At 32.4% G+C, this 19,372-nt stretch overlaps 1 long non-coding RNA gene across 1 annotated transcript; it reads right to left on the bottom strand.

Moving 5' to 3' along the window:
* Nucleotides 1-421: 421 nt before the first annotated feature.
* LOC123664020 lies at nucleotides 422-19,118 on the bottom strand. Its single transcript, XR_006744739.1, has 2 exons — nucleotides 19,050-19,118; nucleotides 422-455 (listed from the first exon to the last, which is right to left on the bottom strand). It is a non-coding gene; the product is annotated as an uncharacterized LOC123664020 (long non-coding RNA).
* Nucleotides 19,119-19,372: the final 254 nt, after the last annotated feature.

Raw genomic sequence — 19,372 nt, 5'->3', positions numbered from 1 at the left:
ATAAATAAATATTATAAAAATCAGTACACATCTGTAGGATGTTGTATCTAAAATACAGACATGTCGTAAAGATTGTAGTTAGTGTGTGTGTATATTAAAGATACATATATTTATTTTATTTATTTGTCATAGTGAGAATCGAATCAAAGACAGATATCAAAATAAGTTTCTGTAATTACTAACTCAGACGGTTGATTCTGAATTTCGTGTCTAAAATTATGAATAATGAGGTAAAATATTTCGACATATATTTTTGGGATCGAGTGTACTCAAGACGGATCGGACGGAATCCAGGTCGAGGAAAATATTAATGGTGTCGGTAATACGAAACTTTGTTAAAAAAACTCAACAAACTGAAAATTAGAAATACGTTCAAAACTTCTACAAGGAAGTTTACAAAGGCTTTTTTTTTTTTTTTTTATGTCACTAGTTCGGCAAAAAAGCGTACGGCTCACCTGATGGTAAGCGATTACCGTAGCTTATAGACGCGTGCAACACTAGAAGCATCGCAAGCGCGTTGCCGACCAAATCCCCAATCCCCCAGGAGCTCTGGTCACCTTACTCACCAACAGGAACACAATACTACTTGAAAACAGTATTATTTTGCTGTGATCTTCTGTAAGGTCGAGAGGTACTACCCCAGTCGGGCTGCTCCATATTTTGAGCAGGAAATTCCTGTGCCCTACCTCAGTTAAAATTATCGCGTAAGGGTTTATTTATTCTTTCAGTATATGTATTTATTTATTTAACACCAACAAGATGGATACTTACAGGTGTTAACATACACAAAAGAATTTGGAAGTTAATTGTTATTTTAGGATTATAAATAAATAATTAAACGTTTATCGGCCCCCAGTAGGATTTTCTCTTGTGTCGGGAGTCCAGTAATACACACGATACCTAAGCACAATACGCCGAGACTACGATAAAAATGGCTAATATAATATTTTTATTTGTGGTACCTCATTATTTTTTACTGGGTTTGTCGAATATTTTTTAATTAAAAGCTGTTATTAGCCCTGCTAATGGCAATTTAATTGATTGTTTTTTCGACTATGTAAATTGTATTACTTGTCAATGTAAATAGAAATCTGTTTATTTTTTGGACGCAAGCAAACACAGTTATTCTGATATGATATGTTATGTGATAGTTCAATTATCGAGTCCAAACATCTTATATATAAAATTCTCGTGTAACAATGTTAGTTACAATACTCCTCCGAAGCAGCTGGACCGTATGTCTGGGTAGGTCTGAGAATCGGCCAATATCTATTTTTCATACCCCTAAGTTATAAGGGAGGGGGGGATTAAGGGGACCAATAACATATAAAAATACAAAACAACTTTTGCGGGGTCAGCTTGTATAACATACAATAATCCTGTTTTCGGTATCTCCCAGTAATCAAATCTAAGACGTCTTTATACAAATATAGTAAGTTTCTTGTTATACTCGTATTACTGCTAGTATAGTTCGCGTCATGTAAAAAGAACGCTGGCCTTGAAGCTGCGCAGAAGCGATTTATCGGTCTATTTGGTGGTACGGGGTAGGGGGACGGGAGTGTTTATCACTGTCGCATGCTTGCCGGTGTGCTATTGGTTGACAGCGGTTGACAGTTCGACGTCGACTCAAATTATTATCGCGCACAAAAGTTTTAAATTACAAAATTCTCCATTTACTATTTATTTCACTAAAAAACAATTATCAATTTATTATTTTAAACACATAACAACTATTAAGATACGAATATTGAGAGTACAGATAATTATTATTTTTGAATACGACATTTCAATAACTAAAAAATTTGTTATTGCTTTTGTTTAAAAAAAAATTGCGATTTTGTAAAGTGATAATTATTATACTTATTTAGTCCGAATTATTCGCACTTGTATTTCTAGTATTTTTTAATGTACCTACCAATAACCATTATACGAAGCCGCGAGTGAAAGCCTAATTAAAAAATAAAACAGTAGTACTTGTGCGCGAGTATACCCATGCGCAAACGCACCCCCTCCAGTTTCTTTCAGCGTTCTTTTTACATGACGCGAACTATAACTGACAAAAGGGCAGATTCAATTTACGACCACAGAATCGAAATAGGGATTAAATGGGAAATACTCCCAGCATTTCTGCAAACCATTTAATGCTAGCTCGGTTAATACAATATTGTCTGTAATTTTGATTTATATACATTTATATGCTCTACAAGTTTATTAACATTATAATAGAATTTCTCCATCTTCTACAAAGTATTGTTAAGTCTTCTTAACCTTGGTAAAACATTGCAAAAGTTACGGTAAAATTATTCATTGTTTTATATGATTTCATCCATCACAATAGGAAAAAAAAATATTATTTGAGTGTGTTTCGTTGTTCATACAATTTATATTTTTGTTGCTGTTTGTTACCGCTATCTCTATGATTTACTGGTATGAAAGTTTCTTGCTAAAATTGTTTTTGCTAGTCTATTCCGGTCAGTGACATATGCGATATGTTGTATGTTTGAAGGAATACTAAGGCTTTGTTTTTGTTTTGACTGTCACACTATTTTGTCTCACTTTAATGATTGTGTTGTTCTAGTGGATATGCTTTTTACTAAATTATTACTATGGCCTTCTTTTTTAATTTAATGAATAAAGAACGTGAAAGTTTAAAAACTTATATTGACTAGCCCGTTGGCGCAGTTTATAGTGACCCTGCTTTCTGTGCCGCGGGTTGCGGGTTCGATTCCCGCCTGAGTCTGGGTGTTATTATAATATTTGTATTTATATATTTATATATGTATTATTTCTATGTACATTTATCAAAAAAAAAAGTTATAATAGTCGGCTGTTACCTGTAACACAAGCATTAAGTTGCTTACCATAGGAACAGACGACCGTGTGTGTATGTTATATGATATTTATTTATTATTTATTATATTTACTTTTATTTAATCAATTTTGTTTTCTCGATCGCATCGATCAATCTTCTTCGTGTAGTCTCCGTTGTACGCGTAATTTTCGAAATCGTCCATGCTGACTGTAACTCAGGGCACAGCAGGAAGCAGCAGGGTTTTGGTCGGTATTGCACCCCCAACTGCTGAAGCCGACATACGGTCGAGGAATTCCTACCCGGGCATCCTGGATGTAACCCGTAAATTGGTTCCCCTGCGATACCAAAAGAAAAAAAAGGAAATATCCTGCTCAAAATAGAGAGCAACCTGACTAGGATAGTTAGTACCTGGACCTTAAAGAAGATCTCTGCTAAATAAAGTTGTTTTCAAGCAGTGTTGCGTTCCTGTTAGTGAGTAAAGTGACTGGAGGCTCCTGCGGAAATTGAGGATAGGGTCGGCAATGCGCTTGCGATACTTTTAGGTCTTGCAGACGTCTATGAGCTACGGTAATCGCTTACCATCAGGTGAGCCGTACGCTTGTTTGCCAACCTAGTTATATAAAAAAAAAATTAATCCACAACTATCCAACTTTGTTGTAACAAGTAACTTCCACAGTCACCAGTCAAGTTCAACTATTTTTTATTTCTGTCATTTATGTATATTTTACAAGTATTTATGGGATAATTTTATTAAATAAGAAAAATATCAATTAGATTCTTCCAATATTAGGAAACTTTCTTTAGTAAATTTTCATTTAAATGTCAAAAGTAATTATCGATAAATATATATCCATTGATATTCGAACCTCAAAGAATATTCTATTGTAGAACAAATAGTTCATTCACAGTTTTTGATCTGAAATTAATATTTTCAACCTTCTTCCATTGACGTTGCTTTGTTTAATACTATACTCTCCTTTAGTGAAGGAACCTCTTTTTGCGCCCATCTGGACACAGAATTTATACAAACTCAAAATAATACAAAATATAATTCGCCAAGCTGTTTTTTAGCATATTTAAACACCAATAATATCTTTGACATAGACACACTGTCGTCTGTTTCTAAATTAGTCATCCTGGCAACATACTTCTGGTGTTAGAGATAACAGCTGCCTTATATAGATAGGTACATATTTTATAACATTCATATAAATAATTTTCGATATTACACCCAGACTCGGGGTGGGAATCGACCTCACAACCATCGGCGCAGAAAGCAGAGTCACAATAAACTACACCAACAAATAAAAATATGACTCTGTAAGATATATAAGCTGAGATAATAAAAACCTGTTGAAACAAGAAACAAGCGAAACAGATACTCGTGTATCAAGACTTTTTAGCCCACTTCAAGAAAGGTTCAAGATTGACGATTCGACGGTTTTGTGTGGATGATACGATGTCTTTGTAAAGTGTGAATTTATTTTTTCCTTTATTCGTATTTCGCAGGCTATGTAACCGTATTTTAATGATAGCTTTCGTTGTTCAAGTATCCGTGTAGGTTTTTCTTTAGGTGCCAAACGTATTATTTAGAATTTTTTTTTTGTAATTCACTCTTTAAGGAACGATATACGTTGATATAAAAATATGAGGAGTGAAAGCATGTGAAATAGAAACGCTGAACAGTGATTCGACCTGCGAAAGTTTGATGTTTCTTTTCAATTGCTAAAATTAATCTATATTTATACGTAATTTGTTTAAACCAAATATTTTATAAAACTAAAATAGAATGTTAAACTAAAATGTTTCTGCTATAAATAAATCTATACCTGACCTTTTTAAGCCAATTAATAAACCAATTCAAACTTTGAGTATTTAAAAATCATTAACAAAAACAAATAAATAAAAAATAATTAATTAATAATAAAAATAAACAATTTATTTATTTAAACAAATTCCGAAAGTTTTACGCTTATTTTTGTACTTGACGTTGTATAGTTAGTATCACTATTTTATACCAGTACTAGCTGACTCGGCAAACGTTGTCTTGCCGCTAAACGCTATTTAAAAATAGGGGTTGGTGGTAGAAGGGTGAAAATTTAGGGTTGTATGTATTTTTTAATGTTGTGTCATAAAAAAATAAAAAATAAATAATTTATCAAAAATTAAAAAAAAAATTGGAGTGGACCCTTAAAATTTAGGGGGATGAAAAATAGATGTTGTTCGATTCTCATACCTACCTACCCAATATGCACACAAAATTTCATGAGAATCGGTCAAACCGTTTCGGAGGAGTTTAACTACAAACACCGCGACTCGAGAATTTTATATATTAGATATACCAGTATTTACTGGATCGAAAAATATTTTCCCGTTTGCTTATTTTGCAGAGTTCAGACTTACCATACGTTTCAGTATACCTCGAACGAAAGCACCCATTTAAGTTTTATTGAACTTTGTTACATGTTCTAGTTTTATGAGACAACATTGAACTCAAGAAGTGGGTTTTCTTCCTCGGAGTTCTTTTGTTAATGTTTGTAATGTTGTTTTATTGGTGTTTGTGTGGTATATTGTTTGTTTTTAAATAACGTGGTTTTCTACTGCTATTGAATAGTATTATTACGACGAAACCTTTTTGTTATACTCTATTATTTTTTTTAGATTGGTGATCATTAATAACGCCTGTATGATATCAAAGCAGATTTAAGATTGGAAAACGTATATGTGGTCTATTACGTTTTAATTATAATGGAATGGTATCAATGATTCTAAGACAGAAAATTTAATAAAAGCTTAGCTATTTGATGTTAATCGAACATTGATCTACACTGTTATTTGATACTATCCGAGTAGATGTGTTCATGCGGTAATTAAGTTAGTCAGAGTTTCTGAGGGTGCGCTTTGTTAACAGCATGGGTTACGGATTGCTATGTGCTTGTGATGCTTATGGTGTTGTAAGCGTTCATACGGCATTGTAGTCTCTTATCATCAAACGGAATCCTATTGCTACCATATTCAATTTTTTTCTGTATACTATGGTCTAACGCTTCCGTAATTTCACTTACGCCTTGATACAAAAGAATTTTATGGGTACTTTGAATTGATAAGGATATCATTAGATGCTGTTTTGTGTCAAAAATTAATATAAAAAAATGAATACTGAAAATTCAAAATAACTGGAAACGGGTGACGCGAGCAACGTAAAAGAAATGAAAATTTAGAAACGCCTTTCAAAGGTGACTCGTTCAATCATTACATCCATCAGTCAAATAAAATATCTCCGGGATAAATACAAACAGATCAAGTGAAAATTAATCAAAAATATGATTTATGATATTTTGCTTAGAATGTACATAACATTATAAGATTATTGATAAAAATTTAGGGGTTAGTGACGCTGTATTTTATGTAAGACTAAATGTTAATAAATATCAGAAACTATCTTCTGCCCGCGACTTCGTCTGCGTGGAACAGTTTCTTTGGGCTAACTGGGGAAGTTCTCAAAAGGAAAAATAACCCGATTTTGTAATATTTTTCATTGGTGCTCCGCTCCCATTAGTCTTAGCGTGATGATATAAAGCCTTCCTCGATAAATGGGCTATCTAACACTGAGATAATTTTTCAAATCGGACCAGTAGTTCCTAAAATTAGCGCATTCAAACAAACTAACAAACTCTTCAGCTTTATAATATTATTATTATTATTATATATATATATATATATATATTCTATTTTTTTGGAAGAGTCCTAAATAGTAAACAAATATGGCGTACTTCCGACCACAGACAATAGAGTAATATTGTAAGTAAGGAAAAAACGTGAATTACGATTGACAGGGGTTTGTTTACCAAATAAGACTCGTCCAAAAAAAAAAACGGAATATAGATTTATTTTGTTCTGAAAATGTGTTATATATTATTTAACAGTATAAAAATGGTCTTTGCAGAAACAGTATAGAATAGGCGTCAGAAATAAACTAACACCTTTTTCAATCGGATTTGAAATTGAAACGTAAAAATCTTTGACCAAACATTTCGTTTTAAATTCTGGGGACCTCGTGAATCCATATCGAGTTTAGTACCTAGTAGCTAGGATCCATGGCCTTGTTAGTGTTCGCCGCGAAACAACAATTTTTTCAGTTCGAATTTTAAGTCGGCCATTTTGAAGTTCTGTTACTAAACTTGTTAACGATACTCCAAACGATGAAATACGACCGAGTGAAAAAAATGTTGTTTTTTTTGCGATTGTTAACTTTCGAATATTTAATTGGTCGGTTTGTAGTTTTTAGGTTAGGGTGTTTAGGTGTTTTGATATAAATATCTAGAACGTTACTAAATTAATATTTGGTAGAATTTTCAGCGAATAATTCGTTAGTCTTTATTTAAGTTTTGTACATTTTAGGGCTTTATTATGAGGTATTATTATAAATGTATAAATAAATAGACGCTTCACACTCAACGGCCCCCCAGTAGGATTTTCTCCTGTGTCGGGGGTCCGGAAACACACAATACGCATGCACAAACGCCCAGACCACAACAAACATCTATATGGCCAATACAAATATTTGTCGTGAGCGGGGATCGAACAGTCCGTACTGTGACCGCTGCGCCAACGCGTCGTCGTATATAAAAAATCTTTTTTTATTATTCAAGAGCCTGTTTGTAATGATATAGGTCATAAATTCGTGTTTATATTTTTAGCCTACGACAAACATATGAAATGTTTTTATTGAGTACTATCTTTGTGTCGACTTTTGTCCTGTAACCTTATTTCTTACTATGAAAGAGGGTCAGAGTGTTAGCACTGCACACAATAATACATTTGCGTGTATTGTTGTTTGTACAAAAGATTCCCCGTGTCCAGTGGGCGTAGAAAGCAATTTGATGATTGATGAAGTCTTTTATGAAAAAGTCAAACTCAGAAAAATCGACTAAGTTAAGTCTAAGTTGAGTAGGGTTTCCTTTTATATATTTTTCTTAAAATGAAGCTAAAGAATAATAATATTAAAATATGTATAGGTAAATTCAATTCTTATTAATTTTTTAATTTTGTCAATAAAAGTAAAAATATCTACATACAACAAAAATAAAATAAGGTGGCATTAGATTAATACTCTCGTATTATACAAATCTGAATATTTAGTAAAATTTTAATGTCAAGTGTATTTACAAGTTATTAACTGCTACATATCATGCAACTACGGTCAGGTGGGGATCAATAGTCTAACCTACTTGATGTCACTTGGTTCACCTGGGTTGTGATACAGTTCATCAAACTGATTTACGGTTTCTGCTTTAATGAGCCTAGGGTGATTTCAATGACATATAGGCCATTATCCCCACTAATATTATAAATGTGAATGTAAGTTAGTTTGTTTACGCTTTCACACGAAAACTACTTAATCGATCATCATGAAACTTTGTCCACATATTCTTAGAAGTATTAGAAGTAACATAGGATACTTTATATGTATATGTATATATTTAAAAAAAACAATGCGGGCGAAGCCGCAGGTAAAAGCTACTAATATATATTTATACGAATATTTATTTATTTAAACTACAGAAAAATACAAAGTATGAGAAGAAGTGCACGAAAAACTTAAAAACTGGTTTTAAAGTGCTTTTGAAATGAAATCTTCGATTTATATGGGATTGTAAGCGTTCAATTAATATATTTTTCTTTTATTTAGATGCATTGGATTAACCTTGGATTTGGTTATTTTTTGTTCTAAATAAGCTTCGATTTTTTAAATTTATAACATGTTTACAATATTATGTTATTTTATGTTTAGCGAAGCGAACTAAGTCCAGTTTACGTCAAATTGATGTAGCTTGCTAGTAATCCCTCTAAGCTCTTAAGTCGATTACCTATCGTATAAATTTAGCACGAAATATTATTATATTTAAAACATTATGTATTTATTTACTTGAGTTGTTTTCTGTAGGAAATATTTAGCTTATGACCAAATGAGAATATTTTCGCCAAGTGGATCGATGGTAAATTTAATTTGAACATTGACATTGTGTCGTGAGCTCGTGACTACCAAAGTAGCGTCTTAAATAAATGAAATTAACTACAATGCTACGGTTGCCCTTATTGTTATTTTTAATGTGTAAATCTTTAGGATGACAAAAGCATAGGATCTATATTAGGTCAGATTGGAAGCTGTTACATAAAAAAAAAAAATCTTACTTCGACTAACGCGTTTGGTCAAACATCGATAGCCTATAGTTTGTTTTCGACGAAAAATTCACGCCAATTTGTGATACCGGTCATTGACTTTCAGCTGCGTTCTAGTATATTGGCGCGAGTCATGATACTGCTAGAGGTGTGTCTCATATGGGGCATATTCGGATGGCATGGAACTAACGGTACGGTAAAATTAGGCGGTAGAGTGGAGGCAAAAGTTATTCTCTATTCTGACGCGCAATCTGAGATAGACCGACTTTATTAGATATCATTCAGGTCGAAGTAAAGATCGAGCAAAATTCGAGTGACCCGAGTCGAAAATAACCTGGCTTTTATTCATTACTTTAGTTCGATACGAAACCTAAAGTCTACGAATGTTTTAACTAAGATTAGGGTCAACTATTGTAGTACTAAAATAAAATTGTCTTATATGTATTTATAACTGGTAAAACGTTATTATAATAGATTTTTAAACAGTACGTTTACAGGGTTCCTATTGTGATTTTGACGTCGTTATATTTTGAACTAATATTATGACAAAGGCAAACGGGTTCGCTAAATGGTAGTCGGTTACGGTAGCCTGTGAACTCCTTCAAAACCAGGAGCTACACAAGCGCGTTACCAACCCTACTCTCGTTGACAACACAGTGCGTCCCCAGGAGCTCTGGATACTTCAATTGCCCCAGGAGCACTTACGAGCAATATTATTCGGCTGTGTTCTGATTTTCATACAATTCCAACACCTTCAGTTAAATACTAGTGATTGGTTCCTATTTAAGTAGATTAGACGTAATGGTAGTATGTAATGTACACCTTTGAAAAAAACAAACGTTGGTATTCTTTGGATATGTTTTTGCTATAATTTTTTCACGGTGTGTCGAGCTAAAGAAAACGATTCCTTGATTCAGAATATTTTTGAGCTGATAAAACTTATAACTAGTATATCCTAAACATAAATAAGTATTCGTAACATACAAATAGAGTAAACGCGTGGTAATTAGTAAGTGTTGTAATGTCTGACTGACAACACATCGCTGTGTTTAGTGCGCTACTGTCGATTAACTCGTGCTTTATTACGTGTCACACTGGTTTCTATCACCTTTAATAACTATTAACATATGAAAAAGGTAATTGCTATTGTTGGTATTAAACATATATTTAAATGATTAATAATAATAATAATACACTTTATTGTACACTAAAAAAAAACAGAAATAATACATAGCATTGAAAGGAAATTTTTTAACAATATATTCATTAGGTACAAAGGTTGGATTAAATTAATTACTAACATAAAATTTTATTGTCTATTTAATATTATAATTTTAGACCAAATAATAATGTTATGTCGATGGTCTTGTAAAATTTCGTAAAATAAGTACACTTGAACAACTCATAACTTTGCAACATGACTTTTTAAATTGGAATTAGCGTATTAAAGACACACAACCCTTAGACCTACGGTGTACTTTTAGAGGTTAATATTTGTGTCGATGTTTTATTTTAAAGTTTTTGTGTTACATATTATTTACATACAGTTGCTTTCCAATTAAGTATTTAATAAAATAAAAACCAATTTGAATGTTATTACTTCAGCAACAATACCCTCTATCATATATATTTGAATCCTAATTAATGTAATGTAATAAAATGTAATTGGTGGAAACAGCTGGATTTTGTACTATTCATTTGTGTTAATGTATTTAATTATTTATGTATTTATTTTCCAAATATAAATAAAATTATATTAAAAATAAAATTAATCTTATGTTATGAGATTACTATAGCAATATGAATAGCTATTAGCGACTAAAAGACACGTAATATTTCGATACAAAACAGGAAGGCTAGATAAATTCGCTCAGTCACGGGGAGGCGCGGCTATTTTGGACACAGACGGCAGTTTCCCCCGTTCTAGCTGCGAGGGGTAACGGAAACACATGGTAATACATACATTTGTATGTATATACCGACGAGGGGTGAATATTTGGGAAAATTTACGAAATACGTTAACGGTAAACGTATAGGACTTATCCCTTCATTGTTACTTTTTTAATAGCTTCCTAAACGCATAAAACTTGGCGATGTCTTTTAATTTTACTGCCTTGCTATTTTCTGCGTTAATGTAAGTTGTATCCTGAGATTCTATAACTTACAAGCTATGTCCCGCGTTTTTACACGATTTAATTTGGGGTAAAAAACAGCTTAAATTCCTCGTTAAATAGTCTAGCGAAAACAAAAATATTTTTTCAATTCGAACCACAAATTTAGTTTGTCACTCTTCAAATATTGTTAACAAATTGTTTTGGCAATTCATAATTCTTGATCATTATTGTCATAAGGCTTGCACTGCTAGAAATAACTCCCCCGCTACGAATTTGTTCCTTAAATTACTTATCGCTCATTTGCTACGATAGAAACCAGTGACATGTAAATCCTTTAAGTCATTAGTTTGTCAAAATGGCCCCTTGTCTATGGTCGCTATTGCAGTACTTTGACCCCTCCTTATCCTCATAAGCTGTCCATACTAATATCGTTATTTGATAATAGTTAAAACTTACTATAACAATTAAATTTCTTTAATACAACGTGACCAATAATAATTTTGGTCTTATCAATGAGTGTAGCAGAATATTTATAACCTCCACTAATTCACAATAGAGCGCTGCGTTGGATTAAACTAACTAATATGTTTGACGCAAGCACAATTAAATACAATCGAACATACAATAAAATACAGTCGAATTGATAAGTCCTCCTTTTTAGCCTACGGTTAAAATTTTTAAAATTATTAACTGGCAACAGTTTTCTTTAAATTGACAATTAATAAAACTATTTTCACTTGTTAAATTGCATCTAAATTTTTTCATGTTGCTTTAATTCTTACTGCTGTATGCAAGGGTTTTTTTTTGTAAGAAGTTGGTTGTATTCAAAATGAATAAAATTTATTATTTTTTTTATTTACAATATTGCTATATTTCTTTACTTTGAGAGCTGAATGATTTCTGTTTTTACGTTATTTGTAAGCCAAATTATTTCGATATAGTTATGTGCCACGGATACAATGTATGTGAGGCTCGAGCTTCTAAGCTTAAAGTTATTTGGAAGGGTCTTTCTCTTACTAACTTATGTAAAGCTAGGGCTGCGATCATCTAAATTACCGAAACCGGATAATCTTTCTTAAACTCCAGTTATTTGGGGCAAATAAAGTAAAAATATCTTATTTATCTTTATAGTGAATTTTCCGTGTTAAGTCCCTTTATTAAGTTAACCCAAAGAAACTTATATTTTGTTACAAACACACGATTTGATAACTCTGTCAACTGAATAATAACTATTTTTTTTTAATTCCACGGAGGAGAAGTCGCGGGCACAGCTAGTTAGTAATAAAAGAAGAAAGCAGAAGAAGGAGAGAGAAATTCAAATTGCTTGATGGTGGAAACACGAATTTATCATATTATTTTTCGAAGCGCATTAGATTATTAATATCTATAACGTTTTCAATAATATTACGCGTAAATAAATAAATAATAGAAAAATTAAAGTTACATAATTTATTGAGATTTACGTTAGGTGATGGTTTATCTTTACAGCAGATTGTTATAAAGCTGCTTTAAGTTTGGAATGTGACAATATGGTATAATAAAGTATTTAACGCCTACCTTAAAATAGAAAAAAATAAAAATAAAAATTGCATTTTTTTAGCATAAAAAAGGACATGGGTTCATAAACCCGTGGATGTATATCACTTGTAAAAAAATATATATATATTTAAAGTAAGGGCGAGACTGCAATACTAGCTATAAGTTGGCTTTAAGTTTCTAGGGCTTAAACTAAAATGTGAACACTTATGATTCTAATATATTTTCTGTAATTATCTTTCCGAGATTTCCGATATTTCGGCGACGTTACAGACCGACTTTGACAATATGACCGCGAAAGTTAAGAAAGAATTTAAGAAGTTAAACTTAAGTAATAAGAAATTTCATGGACATAAATAAAATATGAAGTATGTAGACTACTTACATAATAGTACTTCTTATAAAGCGGGAAAATGGTTTGTAAGCATGAACGCGCTAATCGCGGGATCGTCTTGTCCTTTTTCCTTCCACTATTTGAAGAGACCTTTTTGTATTACTAAGCCTGTTTATCAGGGAAGGTATGTAAGCTCCGCAGAAGTACTAGTATAGTGGTGAAATATCCTCGACAATGACAACTACGAGTTTGATTCCCTAATGGGGATATTTGTGTTTACAAAAATATCTGTTTCGCTTTGAAATTTTGTTTCCAAATCTTACGAAAATGCACTACTTGAAATCCGAACCACTCATCCGTCTTGACGTGCGAGTGCCTTAACGCGGGAGTTCATGGTTCAGTTTCGGTTGGGGCATTTATTTGTAAGTATATGTCCTTGTGAGTTTACCTTGCCTTGGAATACACGTAAAGCAGTGATCCATAATTGTTATCGAAGACACTTTGTACCATTTTTGTGGCTAGTGAGGACCAAACATGTAAAGAGCAATATTCAAATGCATCAATTATTATTAAAGAGAGGATATATTCCGCTATATTACATAGGAGACAAGATGGATAAAAATATTAGACCGCTATATTACTGCCAATTTGACAACTACAGATACTCAAAGTTGCAGAAAAACAGCAAGTGAAGAATGGCTGGGATGTTTTGTGAACTTAGTTCGTAGAGCGCTGCGTGCCGTAGCTTGCCTGACTACGGTCATTATACTGCGATTAGCATATCACCGATACCGCGTCTAATTAATGTTCTAGCGCCTTACTCCTCTCGAAAAGTGTCGAAAGTGGAATATTCGATGAGTTTATTTATAAATAGATAATATTTAAGTATAATTTTGTAGAAAATAAAAATTTTAAATATACAATTCAAATTGGCTTTTCCTTGTTTTTGTTTCATATATAATTACATAATGTAATATATTTTTATAAAAATGCATTGGTATGCTGTAAAATAAACACTTTTTTACATAATACACATCGAACTATAAATTTAATATCATTCCAAGTATTTTTTAATACTATTATAGTAAAAAGAATCAATTTAAAATATACTATGTTGTAAACTATTAACTTAGAAGCCCATTAAATATGAAGGCTGAAAACTTCTTCAAAACTTTTACAATAAATATTTTTACGTTTCTGTCATAATAATATACAATCTGATCGATATGTGATTGTCTGAAAGAAACCAAATCAACTAATCGAACTTATTATCGTTGTATGGTCGATCATTAGTTCCTAAACAAGCTACTAGAGGGCGATGTTAGGTATGAGCTGTAAATTATAGTTATAAAGTAGTCCGTGGAGGCGTGCAGTTTTAGATTTTTTAACCGACATTCAAAAAAGGAGCAGGTTCTCAATTCGACTGTATTTTTTTTTTGTATATTTGTATCCTTATGTTCGGTCAGTTGGAAGATAATGTTATTATATAACAATATTGTCAAAGAAATTATAACACAAACGTATTACCTTTATACGAACCACACAACCTTTTTAATATAGGGAAAGAAACGGTCATTGTCCTTATAATCTAAAGATTAAAGATTATTATTGGACGCTATTTAAGTCAAAAACAATTCAAACAATTGAAACTGGAACGGTATTCCGTTCCTCTCAAGTACGCTGATTTCAATTAACGTATTCAAACGAACTAACTCTTTTGTTAGTACAAACCTTGTAAAATCGAAATTTTGTGAGAATTAGAATCTGTCTCAGAATGGCTGATAAAGATATCTGATCTGACATACAGCTTTACGTGGTTAATGCTTTATTCGATTGATAAATAAACAAACAAATATCTATAATATACAGACGCGGCCACCTGTATATTATACAGGCAACTTCATGCTTGTGTTTTAGGTAACAGCCAGATGGGGTAAAAAAAGCCCAAATTCAGGATGTTTATCCCAAGCGGGACTCGAACTCGCGACCATTGTTCTGCAAGTTGACTCGTAGATAAACGCAGGTTTTATGTTATTTCACACATAATAAGACAGATTTATAACTTACATATTAACTCAATATTCTCCCGGCATTGGAAATTATGCGAGTAAAACCGCGTATCGCATTTAGTCTAATAAATCTGAATCAACAATTCCTTTCAGTAAGTCAGCGAGAAATGTGAACTACTCAACTATAAAAGGAAACATTATATCTATTCACGTCGATAAAATGGGAAAACATGCTTCTGTCACCACGCGCCTCCCCCTTCAATTTAGCAAGGTCATTACCCCAAGATGCTCCCGTTTCCAATCATATCCTTTATTACGACGATTTTTTACCAATGACTTTTTTTGTTACACTGTTTTGTCGTTAAGAGATTGTTTATTTTAAAACCTATTTTTAAATAAACCAGAATTACAGATTTCGTAATTGTAAGAACAAGAACATACTGACATCTGAGTTTTAGTTATAGGAATCCATCGACTATGTGACCATTCAAAAACAAGTTGTTCTAAAAACAGTACGAATAGAATAAGTAAATTCAAAGTACCAGATGTACTTATTAGCGAATTGGCACAGCTGTACCCGCTCCTAATTACAATGATCAGACATTTGCATTTGTTCCGATGGTTTGAACGTAATTACGGGAAAGGGTTCTATGGGCGTCGATAAATTAAATGTAAAAGAAGATCGTATTTACATCTACAAATATTTAAGCGATAATCCTTAAATCAATTAAGGGAATTGCTTGCTCAGAGAAATTGTAAATAAAATAATTGAATAACTCAACAGAAAGTCCTTCTCCTACATGGGGAAAGAGGCCTATGTCCAGAAGTGCGATATTACAGTCTAAAGGATATAGATGTTTTTCGTGGGCTCGGCGTTTGTGCTCATAGGAGAAAATCTTTATGGGGGCCGTTGATTGTACGAAAAAAAACAAATCGTCATTTTGCTAAATCATCAGAGGATTTTTTCAATAAGAATCGACAGTACATTCAATTTATCCTCTCTTAAACAAGAAGTTTATAAGTTGTTTCTTATTAAAAATCAAGTCATGTTCCATGCATGAAGTCGCAGCTACTAAATTTACCTATCAATCTAACTGTGCTTAGTAAAAATAACAGAATTTTTTTCATACCTTTAGAGTTAACTTAAAAAATAATGCTTAAATTAACAAACTACCAATGTTACAAAACCCTAAACACAGCATTAAAACCAACATTTACCGCTTATGCTTTCAACGTGACGACATCGCAATTTATTTCCTCAGAGATACAAGATACATGAAATAAAGAATTTCGACTAAGTTTACTTTACACTTCCAACAAGGATACAAAATGCACTGAGTTTGAAAGTAACTCAATTTTAACTTTTGGTGGCTTTAGTTTACCAGATAGAGAACGTGGAATGATTCTTATCAGAATATATATATATATATATATATACACCATTCTGTGGCAGTTTTTTATCGTCCCACTACTACCGATTATACTTTTCGCCTGTGTAGGATATGGGTTGGACCTTAATCTGCTGTGACTCTCTGCGGGTTTTAGATTACATGTCTAATAATTTTGTTCGCTTCTTACCATATAATCTTTCACTGCATACCCAAGTATCTAATAAATTAATTTAAGATATAAATTTAGTACATCGCTGCTCTGTTTCTCTACAATCTTTTTCTGTATCTCGGAGTAAGAGACAACAATACAAGGAGTAACAGATGAATTTAAAAATATTTGACACGTGAAATAACTTGATTCAGATTTTTTTTTATGTCACTAGGTCGGCAAACAAGCGTACGGCTCACCCGATGGTAAGCGATTACCGTACCTTATAGACACCTGCAACACCAGAAGCATCGCAAGCGCGTTGCCGACCCAATCCCCAATCCCCCCAGGAGCTCTCGTTACTCACCAACAGGAACACAATACTGCTTGAAAACAGTATTATTTTGCTGTGATCTTCTGTAAGGTCGAGGTACTACCCCAGTCGGGCTGCTCCATATTTTGAGCAGGAAATTCCTGCTGTGCCCTACCACAGTTAATCAGATTGATCTACATCGACAATTAATTGAAGTAGCTATAGTAATAATTATTATTAAATAAGATAATTACTTCTGAGATTAACGCATTCGAACAAGCGCGTGTATAAACATAAATAAAATTATAATAAGTCCTTATTAGATATTACTAAATATTATATATATAAAACCAATATCTTTTTAGTAAATTTACCACTATAGATATAATATATGGTTGTATATGATATGTTTTATAAGGATTACAATGTTCATAATTGTAATGTTTTTGTTACAGGTAACATTGAAGTAATATTCACGATGAGTTGTATTATCCCTTATTATATAATACAAAACTTCGAGTTCGTAAGTAAATAATATACACACAGCAAAATATAGCAAAGGAGATCTAGAATATTAATTCCCATAAAAAGCTATACATAAAAAATAGTAGGTACAAAACATTTTTGTAATTAACGAAACATATTTGATTTAAACTTTAGAAATATTATCAGAGCTGCGTAGCACGTTGCCGCACCATAACGTGACGTAACACAACGACGTGACGTGAAGTGTCACGTTGCAATACCGTGACATGGCGTTGTTTTGAAAAAATTGCAATGTTTAAACATTACTATTACGATGCTAAGTATACCACACGATTCGCGATTTATTATCATTCAGAATAATCGAATGATATTCACCGATTTGAAATGCATCACGTCAACCAAGCAATCACAGTGTTCCAAACGTATATATGAATGCGGTAAAAGTTTTCCTATTATGAAGGCATGAAGTCATCTGCTTATCCAACAAAAATGACGATAGCAATATCCCTATAAAATAATGAAATTCAAAGTTTCGTTTCAAACCTGGACAGAAGGTAGATAAGCTCAAAGTTGTATTGCAATGAATTAGCATAAGAGAAATGCCATGATAAATAGACGATGCTTGTAAACCATGACAAACGACTTCAATATTACCAGGGACGACGTTTACCCTTGAATACTAAATATTTTCTTGAGGCATCCCAGGGTTAATGGCAGCTTAGGAACGATATTGAATCATAAACAAGATTCTATTGTTTGAGTAAAGTAATTGAAGAACAACTTGTTGGATTATGTGTCTTATATATGAATGAGAAAGTCCATTTTGCATTAAAATTAATCTTGCTAGTGATTTTAAGAAATTCTCGTGCGTCGCTTGCGGAAAGTATTGGTAGATGATATGTGGAATTCTAACTGTTATTAACAAATTAATTTGAAAAAAAAAGTATTTTATATCGGATTCAGCCACATTCCACTGAACATCCCACTGTTGGGACCACTACGCTGCTAAACTGCGGATTGGTAGATATGTTCCCTACTATGAGTAACGATCGCTATCAGATATTTATGGTAACAACCAGGACCGACGACTGAACGTGCTCTCCGAGGCACGGTGGGGAGATCTGCAAGGCAAACTTTCAAACCGGAAAGAAATATTTGTACAAATACAAAATATATTTTTAATGCACATTCAATCAAGAAGATTAAAAAAAAAAAGGAAAATACACTAAACAAAAAATGTTTGTCTATTTAATAATGAAATAGTATTATCATTAATTTTATTTTGATTAGCTTAAATAAGTATTTTTTAGAATGATTTTAAGCGCTCTGAAAGCTTCTATTTACTTGATGAAAGAATTCCATTCCAAATTGAATCTGTTGCCATTACTTAGCAATAAAATGTATTATCACCTCTAACATCTGAATGTTTATTTGCTTAATGGGGAAATTTTTCTACAGTTTTGTTTTCGCTAAAGGAAAAATAAAAAGAATTTATTCATTTTCTAAAATAATTTTTACGAGTAAAATGTAAATTGAAATTTGGAATATAAAATGGATTTTAAAATCTTGGAAGTTACCTAGAATTACTAGTAATATATTGTGTGGGAAGGAATGACGCAATTATTTAATATATATGCTTTTATTCCGATATTTCACGTTATAGATATTTGATTTGATTTTATTTTTTTATACAAATCGGTGAGCAAAAAACTGTACGGCTCACCTGATGGTAAGCGATTAGCATAGTTTTTAGACGTCTGCAAAGCCAGAAGCATCACAAGTGCGTTGCAGACCCTACCCACACTATTTGAAAGCAGAATTATTTAGTTGTGATTTTCTGTTAAGGCGAGGTAACTTCCCCAGTCAGGCTGTTCCAGATTTTGAGCAGGGTATTTCCTGTTGTCTACCTCAATTTAATTAAATCAGCATTTAACATCTCAATTCTGGGAATAGGCCTCTTTTTTTCACGTAGAAGAAAGATCGAAACCATATCCACACATTTATTTTTTATGTTATGTAATAATATTATATTTATGTAATTCTGCA

Source organism: Melitaea cinxia, chromosome 21 (genome assembly GCF_905220565.1).
Source record: "Melitaea cinxia chromosome 21, ilMelCinx1.1, whole genome shotgun sequence".
NCBI classification, from domain to species: domain Eukaryota; kingdom Metazoa; phylum Arthropoda; class Insecta; order Lepidoptera; family Nymphalidae; genus Melitaea; species Melitaea cinxia.
Note: the sequence above shows the minus strand (reverse complement) of the source record. Positions and strands in the feature narration are given on the sequence as shown.